Here is a 14,368-nt window from a genome sequence, read left to right as displayed (position 1 = left end):
CTGGTTCAGCAGTAGGCCACTCAATCGCAACCTTACATGCAACCCACAAATCTCCTGGAACTACAATGTCGAATAAGGTATATAGGTCGATCCACAACACCTTAGAAATCTTAACGAACCTCTCACCTGCTTGTACCATTCAACTGGGTGCTCTCTCAACTTGGGAAAATCATTTGTGGATTCTGCCAAATCTCCTTGACTTCAAGGCACATGCACGTATCCTCCACTGGCCACTTCCCGTAAAGGGTATGTCCCAACTCCTGGCATTCCCCCTCCTGGATTGGGTGTCTCTACCACACTCCTTCTGACACTCTTTTTCTTTGACCACCGTTCTTCCCATTTGTCGAGCCTGCTCCAGGCTCGTATTCCTATGATCAGCGCTTTAATGTGAGTCTTTAAGCCAATTACCCTCTTCTCTTCTAAGTTTTGATCAGTGTATTGCAACCTATGATTTCCCTGCAAAATTTTTGTCCTGGACAAGTCCACATCATATTTATTTGCCAATTCAGTCAGTTTCTCATGTGTCGACCTCGCTTTGCAGGTCACATCCTTCGCTACAAACAGCAACTCATCTGGCTCATAGAGCTCCACTCTCTCTAAGGGTAAATTTCCCTCAATTATCTCGTCCACTTCTGCTTTTACGGCTGCTGACAGGGTACTTCTGCTAGCTACACCACTCAATTCCCTGCAAGCGCTGTCATGTTCTCGCCACCTATTATCTTCAGGTGTTTCTCTAAAACTCATCCTGTTCTCCGCACTCCCATGGTCCCAATCCTTTCTTGGCCCCTCGCTTTTAGCCCCTTCGACAGTCTCCCATGTCCTTAAAACTGGCCTCAGCTCGCCAAGAGACTTTGGCCTCGGCCCCCTCAGATTCATCAGTCCTCTAGACGAATCTGCAGTAGCCGGCAACGGATTACTCGATTCCAAAGGCCTTGGCATTTGGCTCAACCCACCTACTACACTGTTCCTTACATCGTTGCTGCTCCCTTCCATTCCCACCTGTGATGGAGTTACATTTCTCACCGGCTCTGGATTGTACACTGACAATATAGGACAAATGGTAACTGGTACCTTAAGCGCATCCAGCAACCGCTGTGGACTAATACTTCCTACGTTCTGCATCTCCCCTGCTGAGAGCTTTCCCACTACTTCCACACTAGGCGGAACTTGTTGTTCTCCAACGCCTTCTATTGGGGCTGACTTCTCCCCTTCTGACTCTGGATTGTATGGAGGTGGTCTCTCTAATAACATCCTTTCTAACAAGCTCTCATTCTTGTCACTGTCATCTTCTTCATCATTCATTTTCTGGCTGTCCCCTGTCTTTACCAACAGCGGATACAACCTATAAATGTAAATGTAAATGTAAATGTAAATGTATTGCGACTTATATAGCGCACGTATCACCCGAAGGTATCAAGGCGCTTGCCTAGGGAACCCGTCCTGGTATTCCCCTGTGAGATACCCCGGCAGAGTATCCACAAGGTGAAAGCCAGGCATCCCGCCGCGAGGGGCCGTAGTGGAGATTAAGCAAGCTATTGCCCAGAGTCGCAGAGTGTGACCCCGTGAGTCGAGTAGGCACCGGAGCGAGAATTGTCGTGTCTGTGGAATTTTGAGCCCGAGACCCGCCGAGGCGGGGAATCGAACCCTGGTCCACGGCCGATCTCAGCTTCCGGGTCTGCCGCCTCTAACCACTGAGCCACCTGTCCCCCTCAATAGTCTGTACTCTCCATCTTTTAGACAATGCATCCCACCTCGCATCCTTAAATGCTCTGACTGACCGTTTCACGCTTTCCTGTCTCCTGTCCCTGTCCCTGTTTCTCTCGTGTGCTGCCCTAATCCACGCATTCAATGCCTCAAACTGTGTTGGTCTAGGCAATGGACAAAAAGAAGCCATAATCGACTTCAACTGATATAACACTTCCAATCTGAAAGTTCGGTATCTGGGGAAAGTTAACTCTTCATTTCCATCAGTCATCTTAGCCCAATTCTCAAGCCATGATATAGTATGCAACCCTACATTCATAGCCATATAATGAGCTGGAGTATCCTCGGGCGGAGCCTCCCCCCCACCCCCCCGGGGTTCTAATCTCTTTTCTCTTTTGAACATTTCTCGCGACACTTTAAAACATTTCATGATGAAAACCAACTTCTCTCTTTTCGCAGCACTCCTCTATTTCCTGATGACAATCCACCAATCCCAGCACGGCTTCACACCAACCGTCCTATCCCAGGCGCGGCACATTCTGACGTCACTCGCCTCCGCTTCACAGCAGTTCCCCTCCTCTACAATTCAGCTCTCAATCACGCATACGTCCCATTCACACACTGAAATGATCACTTACGACCAAGCAATCACTTTGCTGACTGTACGTCCACAGTCTGACTGTACGTCCACAGTCGCGTAATTGTCACAGAACTGGTAACTGTCTGTCCACGAAATGACCGGACAATCACCTCAACTGATAGGTTACAAACACTCAGCAACCCATGACCAGCTTCAGTTACTCCCGCACTCACACACTTGTTCCCCCTATCTCGGTCCAGCGAGTGATCGATGGTACCTCACGATCCCCTTAACAATGGTCGACGATTACTCTTGGTGTACGGGACACCCGCCCACTTAAGCTACTCCTTGAGCCTAAGACTTTCCTGGGCTGCGCGCGCGCGCTCACAGCCTGATCCAGTTTCATACAAGCATTCCAACTCCTCAAGACATCACAATACAACACACACCGCAATCTAACAACATACAACTGTATTCATACTCACTCTCTCCCGAACTGTTGCTGCCTTTGCCGCACCGTCACTCTCCGTTGCTTTGCATGAAATGCCGTATTTCGGCAACAATCCAATGAGCAATCATCACCTAATTTCTATGGGCCTTAGAACTCTTATCCTAATCTAGATCTCCCCTCAATCTAGAGACAACCATCCTACTCTGCTACCAACTGAAGGGGCTGGGATTCTTATCTAGATTTTTACCTTATCCATTCTCCAGAATCCCAGGACAGGTCGACTGGACCTTTTTGTCTGCTAAGAAGTGTCAGGTCCCAGGTGTCCTCAGGATGGTACGATGCCAAAAAGGGTTCCACCTCTCGACAACCCCTGGGTCTGACCACAAACAGACACACAGAGGCGGTCAAGCGAGGGATAACAGGAACTGCAGGACAGGAACGGGAGGGCGGAGAAGCTGTAATGAGAACAAGACTCTATGAGCAAAATCCTCACTGTATAAACCTTGTACACATTGCTCCTTGTAATTACACTAGAGGATACATTCATGTATCTAAGCACTGGTTACCTGGAGGGCAGAAAAAGAAGGCTTTGCCTGGCCATCAGAGTGTAGAATAAAACAGCACAATCCTAGAATGCAAGACAATATGTTATCTACTGAATGCAATGTAGGAACTCTATGTATATTCTATGGTGACATTCACGTACCAGTGGTGCTATATACAGGGCTTCAACAGAGGGCAGAATGGTAAACAGCCAGCCAGGCGAAGCTCATTATACCCCTGTTGTGTGAAAAGGCAAAAAACAATACTAGGTCTCTGTCTCATCAGAACAACATAAAGAAAAGACTTCTAGGTTGACATCACCAGAAGCCTAAGTTGTTATGGTTGGTATATACTGCTGTAGAGACCCTGGACCAGCAAACACCAACACACAATTATACAAAAGCGTATCCACTGCTTTTCCGTTCTTAGTTAGTGTTTATCAAATGACCTGGGAACCTCCCCGGCCGATGCACTCACTGCCGGTGAAGTAAACAAAAGAAGAACTCAAGATGCTGCCACTGCCCGTGGTAAGAATGTAAACTGTCCAAAGTACTTGATGTTGACATTAGCACATCCCCACAAAGTAAGCGCTCCAATACGGGAGTCCCACACAGTAAACCAAGAAGAGTCTCGGACCAAGAACAGCGGGTCCGACAATACGAAGCCCCTACAATTAGGCTCCGACACAAACTTGGAGATCGTTCCGCAAGGGCGGCAGGATCCCACAGCGGGACACACGAGGTGTCTCAAGGAGGAGAACCAACGGTTAACAAGAAAAGGATACACAGGAAACTCGCTGGGGTTCAGAATCCTACCATAACAGCACTCCGGAACCAGAATAAACGGCGAGGCGATGCTGGCTCCGCTCCGTCTTGAAGCTTCCGCGATGTGACATCATAGCCAGACGCGTCGCTCGCCTTACAGGAATCATGGGATCTGTAGTCTTTTCCCTGGAAAGCATGGCTCAAGGCAGTGTTCACTGTTTCCCACCGCCGTGGGTCGTGACAGTACATCCCTCCCCCGAAGAACACTGACAGAGACATGGTTTGTGGGGGAAACGTTTGTGAAACTGTCTAACATATTTGGGAGCATGTACACCCGAAGCCGGCTCCCACGAATTCTCCTCATTACCATACCCCTTCCAAGCCACCAAATACCACAATCTGGTGCGGTAGATCTTGGAATCCACGATACCCCTCACCTCATGCTCTTCCTCACCATTGACCTCAACAGAAGTGGGCCTGATCTTATTACCAATACGTGTGGGTTTGACTAGGGACACGTGAAATGCCGGGTGTATTCTCAAGGACGAAGGTAAAGCCAGCTTCACCACCACAGGATTCACCAATTTAAGCACTTTGTAGGGACCTATGTATTTGGGGTTGAATATACTGTACCTCCTAAATCTTATGTTCTTCGTGGATAACCATACATAGTCCCCTTTTTTATACACTGGACCAGTTTGCCTGTGCTTGTCTACGTAGGCTTTATACCTCGCCTTGGCTTGTGCTAGGTGCCCCTTAACCTTCCGCCATGTCTCCTGGAGGTTCTGCACCCTTTCCTGAACTTCGGGAACAGGGGAGGCGGACGCTGGGTGATGGAATGGTGTGAAACTAGGGTGAAAACCGTATGTGCTGAAAAAGGGGGCATGTTTTGTGGACCCATGAACAGCGCTGTTATAAGCTATTTCAGCCAACCATAACCTATCCACCCAGTCCTCGTTAGTAACATCCACATAACATCTCAAATACTGTTTCAAAGTTTGATTTGCCCTTTCCGTCTGCCCATCAGTTTGCGGGTGGAAACTCGTGGATGTACTGGTTGTTATACTTAATGCCTTACACCATGTCTTCCAGAACCTAGCCGTAAATTGACTGCCCCTATCAGATATAATCACCCTGGGTAACCCATGCAACCTCACTATGTTTTGTAGGATTAAATGAGCCAACCCACTAGCAGAAGGAACTTTCTTGCATGCGATGAAATGCGCCATTTTTGTCAGGTAATCCACTACCACTAAGATGGCTGTACACCCCTGGTCGACTGGCATGCCCACCACAAAGTCCATCGAAATGCATTCCCATGGTACATCAGGAGTGGGAAGAGGCTGTAATAAACCTGACTGTTTGGTATGCCTCGTCTTCATCTGGCTACAAACCGGGCACTCCGCCACCCAATCCGTGACGTCTTTTTTGATGTTTGGCCACCAGAATTGTCTTTGTATTTGCTCGAGAGTCTTGCTGTTGCCGTTATGTCCTGCACAAGGTGCATTGTGACACCACTGAAACACTTGCTTCCGTAGGGCCTGAATGGGTAATAGTAACTGTTTCTGTCGCATGGGGAGACCCTGCACCATTGTCCAATCGTTGTGTTCACTTAACCATTTCTTCCATTCCTCTCTCTGTACGTTTCTAAGAACGCTGCGTAGAAACATCTGTGTACAGGTGACGCCTACGACCTTCTCTGGGTTGATAATGGCCTCTTCTCTTCTGTCTGTAGGTTCGGTCCTGGTGTACTGTCAAAATAAAGCATCTGCCTTTCGGTTATCCTTCCCCGGCCTGTAGGTTACAATGAAGTCGAATTCCGCAAAGTGCATCATCCACCGCATCTGTCTAGGCGTTAAATGGCGTGCCGCAGCCATGTACTGTAAATTGCGGTGATCCGTATAAACAGTTACTGCATGTCTAGCCCCCATGAGATGATGCCTCCATTCCAGAAAGGCTGTTCTTATCGCCAGCAACTCCTTCTCAGCTATTACATAGTTTTGTTCAGCCTGATTCAGCGTACGAGATAGATAAGCCACCGGATGTAACTGGCCAGTGTCGGAATGGCGTTGTGATAGCACCGCTCCCACTGCTGCATCAGAAGCGTCAGCTTCCACTATAAAAGGTTTGCTGGGGTCCGCATGCACCAGTACAGGTGCCGAAACAAAGGCCTTCTTCAGCTCCTCGAAACTTCTTTGAGCTTCTTCGGTCCACACAAAGGCCACCTTCTTCTTTAACAGTCTTGTCATCGGGCAGGCCAGAGCAGAGAAGTTTTCAATAAACCTGCGATAAAAATTCGCAAACCCAATGAAACACTGGATGTCTCTTACAGTTTTGGGTGTGGACCACTCTTTCACTGCCAGGATTTTTCTTTCGGACATTTCCTGGCCGGTTGGCGTGAGCATCACCCCTAAAAATTCCACTGTGTTAGTGTTAAACTCACACTTACTGAGCTTGCAGTATAGTCGATGTTCCAACAAAGTACGCAGCACAGCCTTCACATGACCCGTATGTTGTTTCGTGGTGGAGGAGTAAATCAGGATGTCGTCAATATATACAACGACGAAGCGATCCAAATACTCCTTGAGAACATCATCCAAAAAAAACTGGAAGGCTGCAGGCGCGTTACATAGCCCAAAGGGCATCACTAAATATTCGTACAGCCCAAAACGGGTTTTGATGGCGGTCTTCCACTCATCCCCGGATCTCATTCGAACTAAGTGGTAAGCCCCCTTTAGGTCTAGCCGTGTGAATATCACTGCATCCTTCACCTGCTCCAGTAACACATTGATTAGAGGAAGAGGGTATTTATTCTTCACCGTAATGGCGTTCAATGCTCTATAGTCAGCACAAGCTCGAAGATCACCATTGGCCTTGGGGATGAAGAATAACGGAGAGGCAGCAGGGGATTTAGATTCTCTAATGAATCCGAGCCCTAAGAGCTTATCCAAGTATGAACGGAGATGCAGAGTCTCTGGTTCTGTCAGGGCATACACTCGCCCGGCTGGTATTTTAGCCCCAGGAATTAAATCTATTTGGCAATCATATGGTCTGTGTGGTGGTAATGTTTCCGCCTTAGCCTCACTAAACACCTCTGCCAAGTCTTGGTACTCGACCGGAAGTTCCACATCATGTTCGACCGCCGTGGCAATATGATGGATACTAGCCAAACCCGCAGCAGGACTAAGGTTTGTCGGATAGCAATTCTTTTGAGAGAACTCCGAGGAAAAATGCAGAACCTGACTTTCCCAATCTATTGCGGGATTGTGTTTCCTCAACCAAGGAAGTCCGAGAATTACCCCATACTGCGGTGCGTGTATAATGTTGAAGAACAACCTTTCTTGGTGTTCTAAACCCATGGACATACATAGTTCCTTGGTCTGTAACCGGATAGGTCCGGAATCCAACTTCCGCCCATCCACCGCAAAAAAGGCTTCAGGGGTTTCCTTTTCTTGAAGTTCCAGACCTAGGCTGCTGGCTTTGGCATGATCCATGAAACAGCCGGTTGCTCCAGAGTCTAACATCGCTCTGATCCGTATTCTCTCCTCATGTATGTCTACACCTATGTCTACATAGAAATGTATAGCTTCTTTGGTACCGTCTCTATCCAACGAAGGGATAAACAACTTATTTATTTATTTATTTATTTATTTATTAGAAAGTTTTGTATAGCGCGAACAAGACCCGTGGGTATCAGAGCGCTTAACATATAGGCGTATGAGAAAGACATATATATCAAACAGTTATACGGGTATCAGAACGTATAACATATAAGGCGTAGGAGAAAGACATATATATCAAATAGTTATACAGACAACAAATATGAGGTAGATGATAAGAGGTAGATGATAAATATAGTCAATGGTGGATATACTTCTATCACAAGTAAAATGTGTAAGCAAGTATGAATAGTTGGGTCATTGTCATTTCGTGACTAATCTATTCTAGGTAGACATATATATCAAACAGTTATACGGACAACAAATATGAGGTAGATGATAAGAGGTAGATGATAAAGTCAGAGGTGGATATATTTCTATCATAGGTAAAATGTGTAAACAAGTATGATATTTAGGTCATTGTCAGTTCGTGACTGATCTATTCTAGGTAGTGTATTTCTTCATCAGAAAGCTCTTTACTTCTCGCTTAAATGATGCCACATTTTGGATCTTCCTGATGATAGGAGGAATTGAGTTCCATATTCTGGGGGCAGCTCCTGAGAACGCTCTGTCATAAGTTTTTTTCTTGTGGAAAAAGGCTGGCCGTAGTAGAAATTCTTCAGTACTCCTCGCTGGTCGATTCCCTCCCGATAGCTGGATTTTCTTCGCTAGGTATCCTGGGGTGTTGTGGTGTAGCGCTTTATGGGTGATACAAGCTATCTTCATTTGGATTCTTGCTTCATAGGGTAGCCAACTCAAAGCTTTCAAGTGTGGCGATATATGGTCGTATTTCCTGGATCCGGTGATAATTCTTGCCGCAGCGTTTAGGCATGCTTTCAATGGTGCTGTGGACATTTTTGGTAAGCCCGCTAAGGTGGTGCAGCCATATTCAATCCTAGAGATAACTAAGGATTGGATAGCCAATTTGAGATCCGCCTCTGAGATGAATGGTTTCAGTTTTCTTAAGTAGTTCAGGTGGAATCGAGCATTCTTGGCCATTGAGTTGATGTGGGCTTTCATGTCTAGATTCTCGTCCAGAGTGATTCCTAGAGATTTCGCTGACTTGATTAATGTTGGGGTGCAGTTTAGCGCAGTCACCACTTTCGTCCACTCCTTTATTTCCGTACGGCTCCTTGCTGGTGAGATTAGTAGGAACTCCGTTTTGTTGGCGTTAAGCTTCAGTTGGTTGGTAGTTAACCATTGCAGAGCCATTTTTAAAGCCTTGTTCACTAGTTCCAAGTCTTTTAGGGAGGAGATCTTTAAATATATTTGCGTGTCATCTGCATACATGTGATACGATATCTGTGCTTTTTGGAGAATTTCTGTAAGCGGCTCAACGTAAAGGTTAAACAGATCTGGGGATAACGTTGATCCTTGAGGGACTCCGATTGAAATAGGGCATGGAGGTGAAATTGACTGGTTGACCAGGAATCGTTGTGATCTGTTCTGTAGAAAAGAGATGAACCATTTCAGCACAATTCCTGACAGACCCATCCTGTCCCGTAACCTGGACAATAATGCTTCGTGATTTACGGTGTCGAAGGCCTACGACAGATCGAGGAGAATCAGTAGGCATGCTTTGTTTTGGTCAAGTGCCTGTAGCGCATCGTCAACAATATGGAGGATCGCTGTTTCAGTACTGTGCCCTGCTCTGAATCCTGATTGGCATTCATCAAGCAATGAGAACTTGGTGATGTGTTGGCTTAGTTGGTTCTGTACGCATTTTTCAATTAGTTTGGCCAGTAGCGGGATGTTGGTCACTGGGCGAAAGTTGTTTGGGTCTGATCTATCTGCTGTGGGTTTTTTGATTATGGGGGCAACTTGACCTGTTTTTAGGCAGTCAGGGAGGATCCCTTGTGATAGTGAGGCATTTATAATTTCGGTCCATATTGGAATCAAAACGTGATTGATTTCTTTTACACATTTTGCGGGAAGGGGATCTTGATAGTGATTGTTTGGTTTTATTTTGGAAAGCGTTTTGGCGATACTATGCTGGTCATATAGTTCAAACGTATCCCAACTTGCCTCATTTTTTGTTATGGTACTCTCCGTTGTAACGGCGGTATCTCTCGTAGGCATTTGTTCAATGGGAATGTTTGCCACGGCGTCTTTGAGCTCTCCTTCTAGTGATTTCGCCTTCTCTGTGAAAAATGTAGAAAATTCTTCACAATTTAGGGGTGTTTTTGAGTTCTCATGGGCAGATTTGGCTAATTTGTTTGATTGTTGCTTTAGGATTTCAAAGAGTTGAAGGGCACCCTTCATTCCCCTTCAAGCCTTCTCGTTTCCCGACTTCTGGTCGGAATACACCACAGACACCTTCCGGTTTTCATACTTTGTTTTTGTTCTCGTTGGGCACTCCCGAATGAAGTGCCCCTTCCTGCCACAGTATAAGCACAATCCCTTCTTTCTTCGGTATTCCCTTTCCTCCGCCGTCAGAGGGGATCTTACTGCCCCAATTTCCATGGGCTCTGGTTTAGTTGAGGACGTTACATCTGTTGTTCTAGGGTGCTCATAACTGGGCGTTGCCTTGTCCTTCCGCCGAGTTTCTCCCCTTCTGTCACTAAGGCGATGATCCAGCCTCAAGACCAGGCTAATCATGTCTTCGCAAGTACTGGGCTGAGGGTCTATTTGGGCCAGGACGTCTTTCATCTCGCCAGTTAATCCTGTGTAAAAGATGGCTAATCGCTTTTCTTCGGGCCATTCGGTTTCAGCTATCAGCCTTCGAAAGTCATTGAGATATGCTATCAGATCCCTGTTTCCTTGTTTCAACCCTAACAATTCCCTATCTGCAGATAGGGTGGCTGACCTACGGTTGAAGGTTTTCTCGAAATCTGAACGAAACGCCTCCCAATCCCTTAACAGAGGATCGTCTCTCTTTACTAGTGGTACTGCCCATTGAGCCGCATCCCCCGCTAAATAAGATATGAGAAAGGCCACCCTTGCATGATTAGTGTTAAAAACCTTAGGTTTGCATGAAAAATGTAATAGGACTTGAGTGAGAAACACTTGCACCTTATTACTATCCCCATGGAATCTTTCTGGAGGGGCCAAGGGTATCGGGGCGGGAACTTCCACCACCAAGGAGGAAGCGGGCTGGGTGCCGGCATTAAAGGGATTTCTACTCATTCTATCCACCTGTGCTTGTAACGTCGCAGTTTCAGCTCTGGATGCCTGTAACTCAGACTGTATCAGTGCCAATGCTGCCATGACATCTTCAAGGGTGGACATGGTATCGTACTATCGGGAGGACTAAATTCTTGGGCCGTTTATTCTGTCAGGTCCCAGGTGTCCTCAGGATGGTACGATGCCAAAAAGGGTTCCACCTCTCGACAACCCCTGGGTCTGACCACAAACAGACACACAGAGGCGGTCAAGCGAGGGATAACAGGAACTGCAGGACAGGAACGGGAGGGCGGAGAAGCTGTAATGAGAACAAGACTCTATGAGCAAAATCCTCACTGTATAAACCTTGTACACATTGCTCCTTGTAATTACACTAGAGGATACATTCATGTATCTAAGCACTGGTTACCTGGAGGGCAGAAAAAGAAGGCTTTGCCTGGCCATCAGAGTGTAGAATAAAACAGCACAATCCTAGAATGCAAGACAATATGTTATCTACTGAATGCAATGTAGGAACTCTATGTATATTCTATGGTGACATTCACGTACCAGTGGTGCTATATACAGGGCTTCAACAGAGGGCAGAATGGTAAACAGCCAGCCAGGCGAAGCTCATTATACCCCTGTTGTGTGAAAAGGCAAAAAACAATACTAGGTCTCTGTCTCATCAGAACAACATAAAGAAAAGACTTCTAGGTTGACATCACCAGAAGCCTAAGTTGTTATGGTTGGTATATACTGCTGTAGAGACCCTGGACCAGCAAACACCAACACACAATTATACAAAAGCGTATCCACTGCTTTTCCGTTCTTAGTTAGTGTTTATCAAATGACCTGGGAACCTCCCCGGCCGATGCACTCACTGCCGATGAAGTAAACAAAAGAAGAACTCAAGATGCTGCCACTGCCCGTGGTAAGAATGTAAACTGTCCAAAGTACTTGATGTTGACATTAGCACATCCCCACAAAGTAAGCGCTCCAATACGGGAGTCCCACACAGTAAACCAAGAAGAGTCTCGGACCAAGAACAGCGGGTCCGACAATACGAAGCCCCTACAATTAGGCTCCGACACAAACTTGGAGATCGTTCCGCAAGGGCGGCAGGATCCCACAGCGGGACACACGAGGTGTCTCAAGGAGGAGAACCAACGGTTAACAAGAAAAGGATACACAGGAAACTCGCTGGGGTTCAGAATCCTACCGTAACAGCACTCCGGAACCAGAATAAACGGCGAGGCGATGCTGGCTCCACTCCGTCTTGAAGCTTCCGCGATGTGACGTCATAGCCAGACGCGTCGCTCGCCTTACAGGAATCATGGGATCTGTAGTCTTTTCCCTGGAAAGCATGGCTCAAGGCAGTGTTCACTGTTTCCCACCGCCGTGGGTCGTGACAGTAGTGTAGAGGGGAGGTTTCCAAACTCGTAATTAAACAGCTTTGCAAATCGGCAACCAAATTCAATTTAAAGAACCACTGACTACGAACTGAAGTTAAGAGTTTATTACAAAGCCAAAAATAATTGAACATACTGAAGAACTGGAAAATTTTGCTGTCAGGGAATACTTACTAATATAACAAGAACTTGGCACAGACTCTGAAAATATGAAAAGAAATCTTTATTAAACACAATTAAGTGAGGCTACGTCACCCAACTGCCTTAGCAATTGAATGAGGCAGTCTGAGGAAATACAGATAACAGAGCTCTTATATATGTTTTAGGTTACATGACTCAGCACAACAGTAAGGGGCAGTCCTAGCTTATGCAAGCATGCAAAAACCCCAACATTCCTTATTTACAGTTTGACCAATCCCATGTATACACAACCAAAGCATTGTATGATGACAAACCCATTTTTCAGTTTGTCCAGCCCAAAATTAATCATCAAACAAACCCATAATAAACATTCTTCTTTAGACAAGCTGGACAAGACCCATAATGAAAAGGCCCGCAGCCCACATCATAAATAGACCATAAAGAAGGAACAGAAACAGAGAGGAGCAAGATAAAGGGGTGTATGCGTGTACAATAAACATTGAAATGTCCTGCTCTTTGATCTCTATCTGACCAGCTGCCTAACAAGGAACTGGCTCAACGAGGTCAGCCTCGGGCAAGGGAGTCAGCTTGTTCAGGTCACACAGAAGTCAGCTAAGGTGTATGTGTCCCTAGAGACTTGTTTGGCCACAGTCATCCTGTAGTCATCAGCCTATGTGAGGGCAATCACAAAATGGCTGCAGTTCACAAAATGGAACCCGAGGGTTCAGGACGAAAACTCTGATTTCAGGGTGATTCTGTCATTTGAATATGACAAAAATGCTTGTGCATAGTGTACTAGCCATTCTCGGTCTGCTGATATCAAAATCGTCATGATACGACGATGTCTATGACACAGGTCCAAAATTTTCAGTACCACAGACGCTCCTTTTGCCCTTACATAGGCAATATCCTATACTCACGCTAGTCTGAGTCCAGGTCTATATTTATCAAATCATCAAGATGTTGCTGAAGCATAATCCTATTACTTAGCGACTCTCTCGGGACAGGTCTCCTTACACAAGCAGTAGCACAAAGGCCATATATGGCAGGACCAAAAAGGGAATGCCTCTATCTGTAGTATGTGGTATAAGACCACACACCCAACAATTAGTGATGTTCACTACTAACTGGTGTCGATGCAGAAACTGTACAAAAGGAATTATCAGTAAACTCTGACCTCCTAACTAGTCCATGTTCAGGTAAAATCTGGAAAGAATGCAAAGAAGTAGAAGTAGGAAGAGACATAGGTTGGGAGGTGGGTACAGATGTGAATTGGGCAGCAAAAACAATCCCACCCATAAAGACAATGTCATGTTTAAAAACACTAGAAAACACGTTGTTAAGAACATATAGACGAAGCAGTGACCGCTATTACAAATGAAATCATAATTTTTCATAACCCTAAGCAAAAAGTAAATCCTAAAATTATCTAGTAACATTTTAGGTCTTCCTATGCATTTCTGTAATTCATTATATGTTCAAGTGAAACAGTGGTGACCCTCATTAATGCTCTGAGGTGAAAAGGGGATACTCTTTCACAGAAAATGGATTTTATTCTGCTTTTACTAAACAGAATACTACTTTAAAATAATGCCAGCAGAACAATAAAATCATTCTCCTAACACTTAAGTCTATACAATCACACGGCAACTTCTTGTGAAACCAACTATGCCCAGAGTCTGTTCAAAAAGCCTCTCTGGCAGGCTTCTATTGTCCAATCAAGTCTGCTCCCGTTGTTGCATGGGCCTTTGGATTCAGGCCTCCCATGCTCTGATGCTCAGTATCTGTTGGAGTGCCCTCCTGGCAAACACTCATAGCTCATTCAAAAAGTCTCAATGCCTCAAGGCAGTGCACCGTATCTCTCCTCTGCGGCAGACACTACAGATATTGTGCTCTTCTCGTGCAGACCCGGGACCATTCTTAGACTCCAACACTCATCATTCAGTGTCAGAGGACGCTCAGGCCGCTCTTTCATGGGCACCAGAATGGAGTGCCTTTTGCCACTCTTGGAT

This window comes from Lissotriton helveticus, chromosome 2_1 (assembly GCF_964261635.1).
Source record: "Lissotriton helveticus chromosome 2_1, aLisHel1.1, whole genome shotgun sequence".
Lineage (NCBI taxonomy): Eukaryota > Metazoa > Chordata > Amphibia > Caudata > Salamandridae > Lissotriton > Lissotriton helveticus.
Note: the sequence above shows the minus strand (reverse complement) of the source record.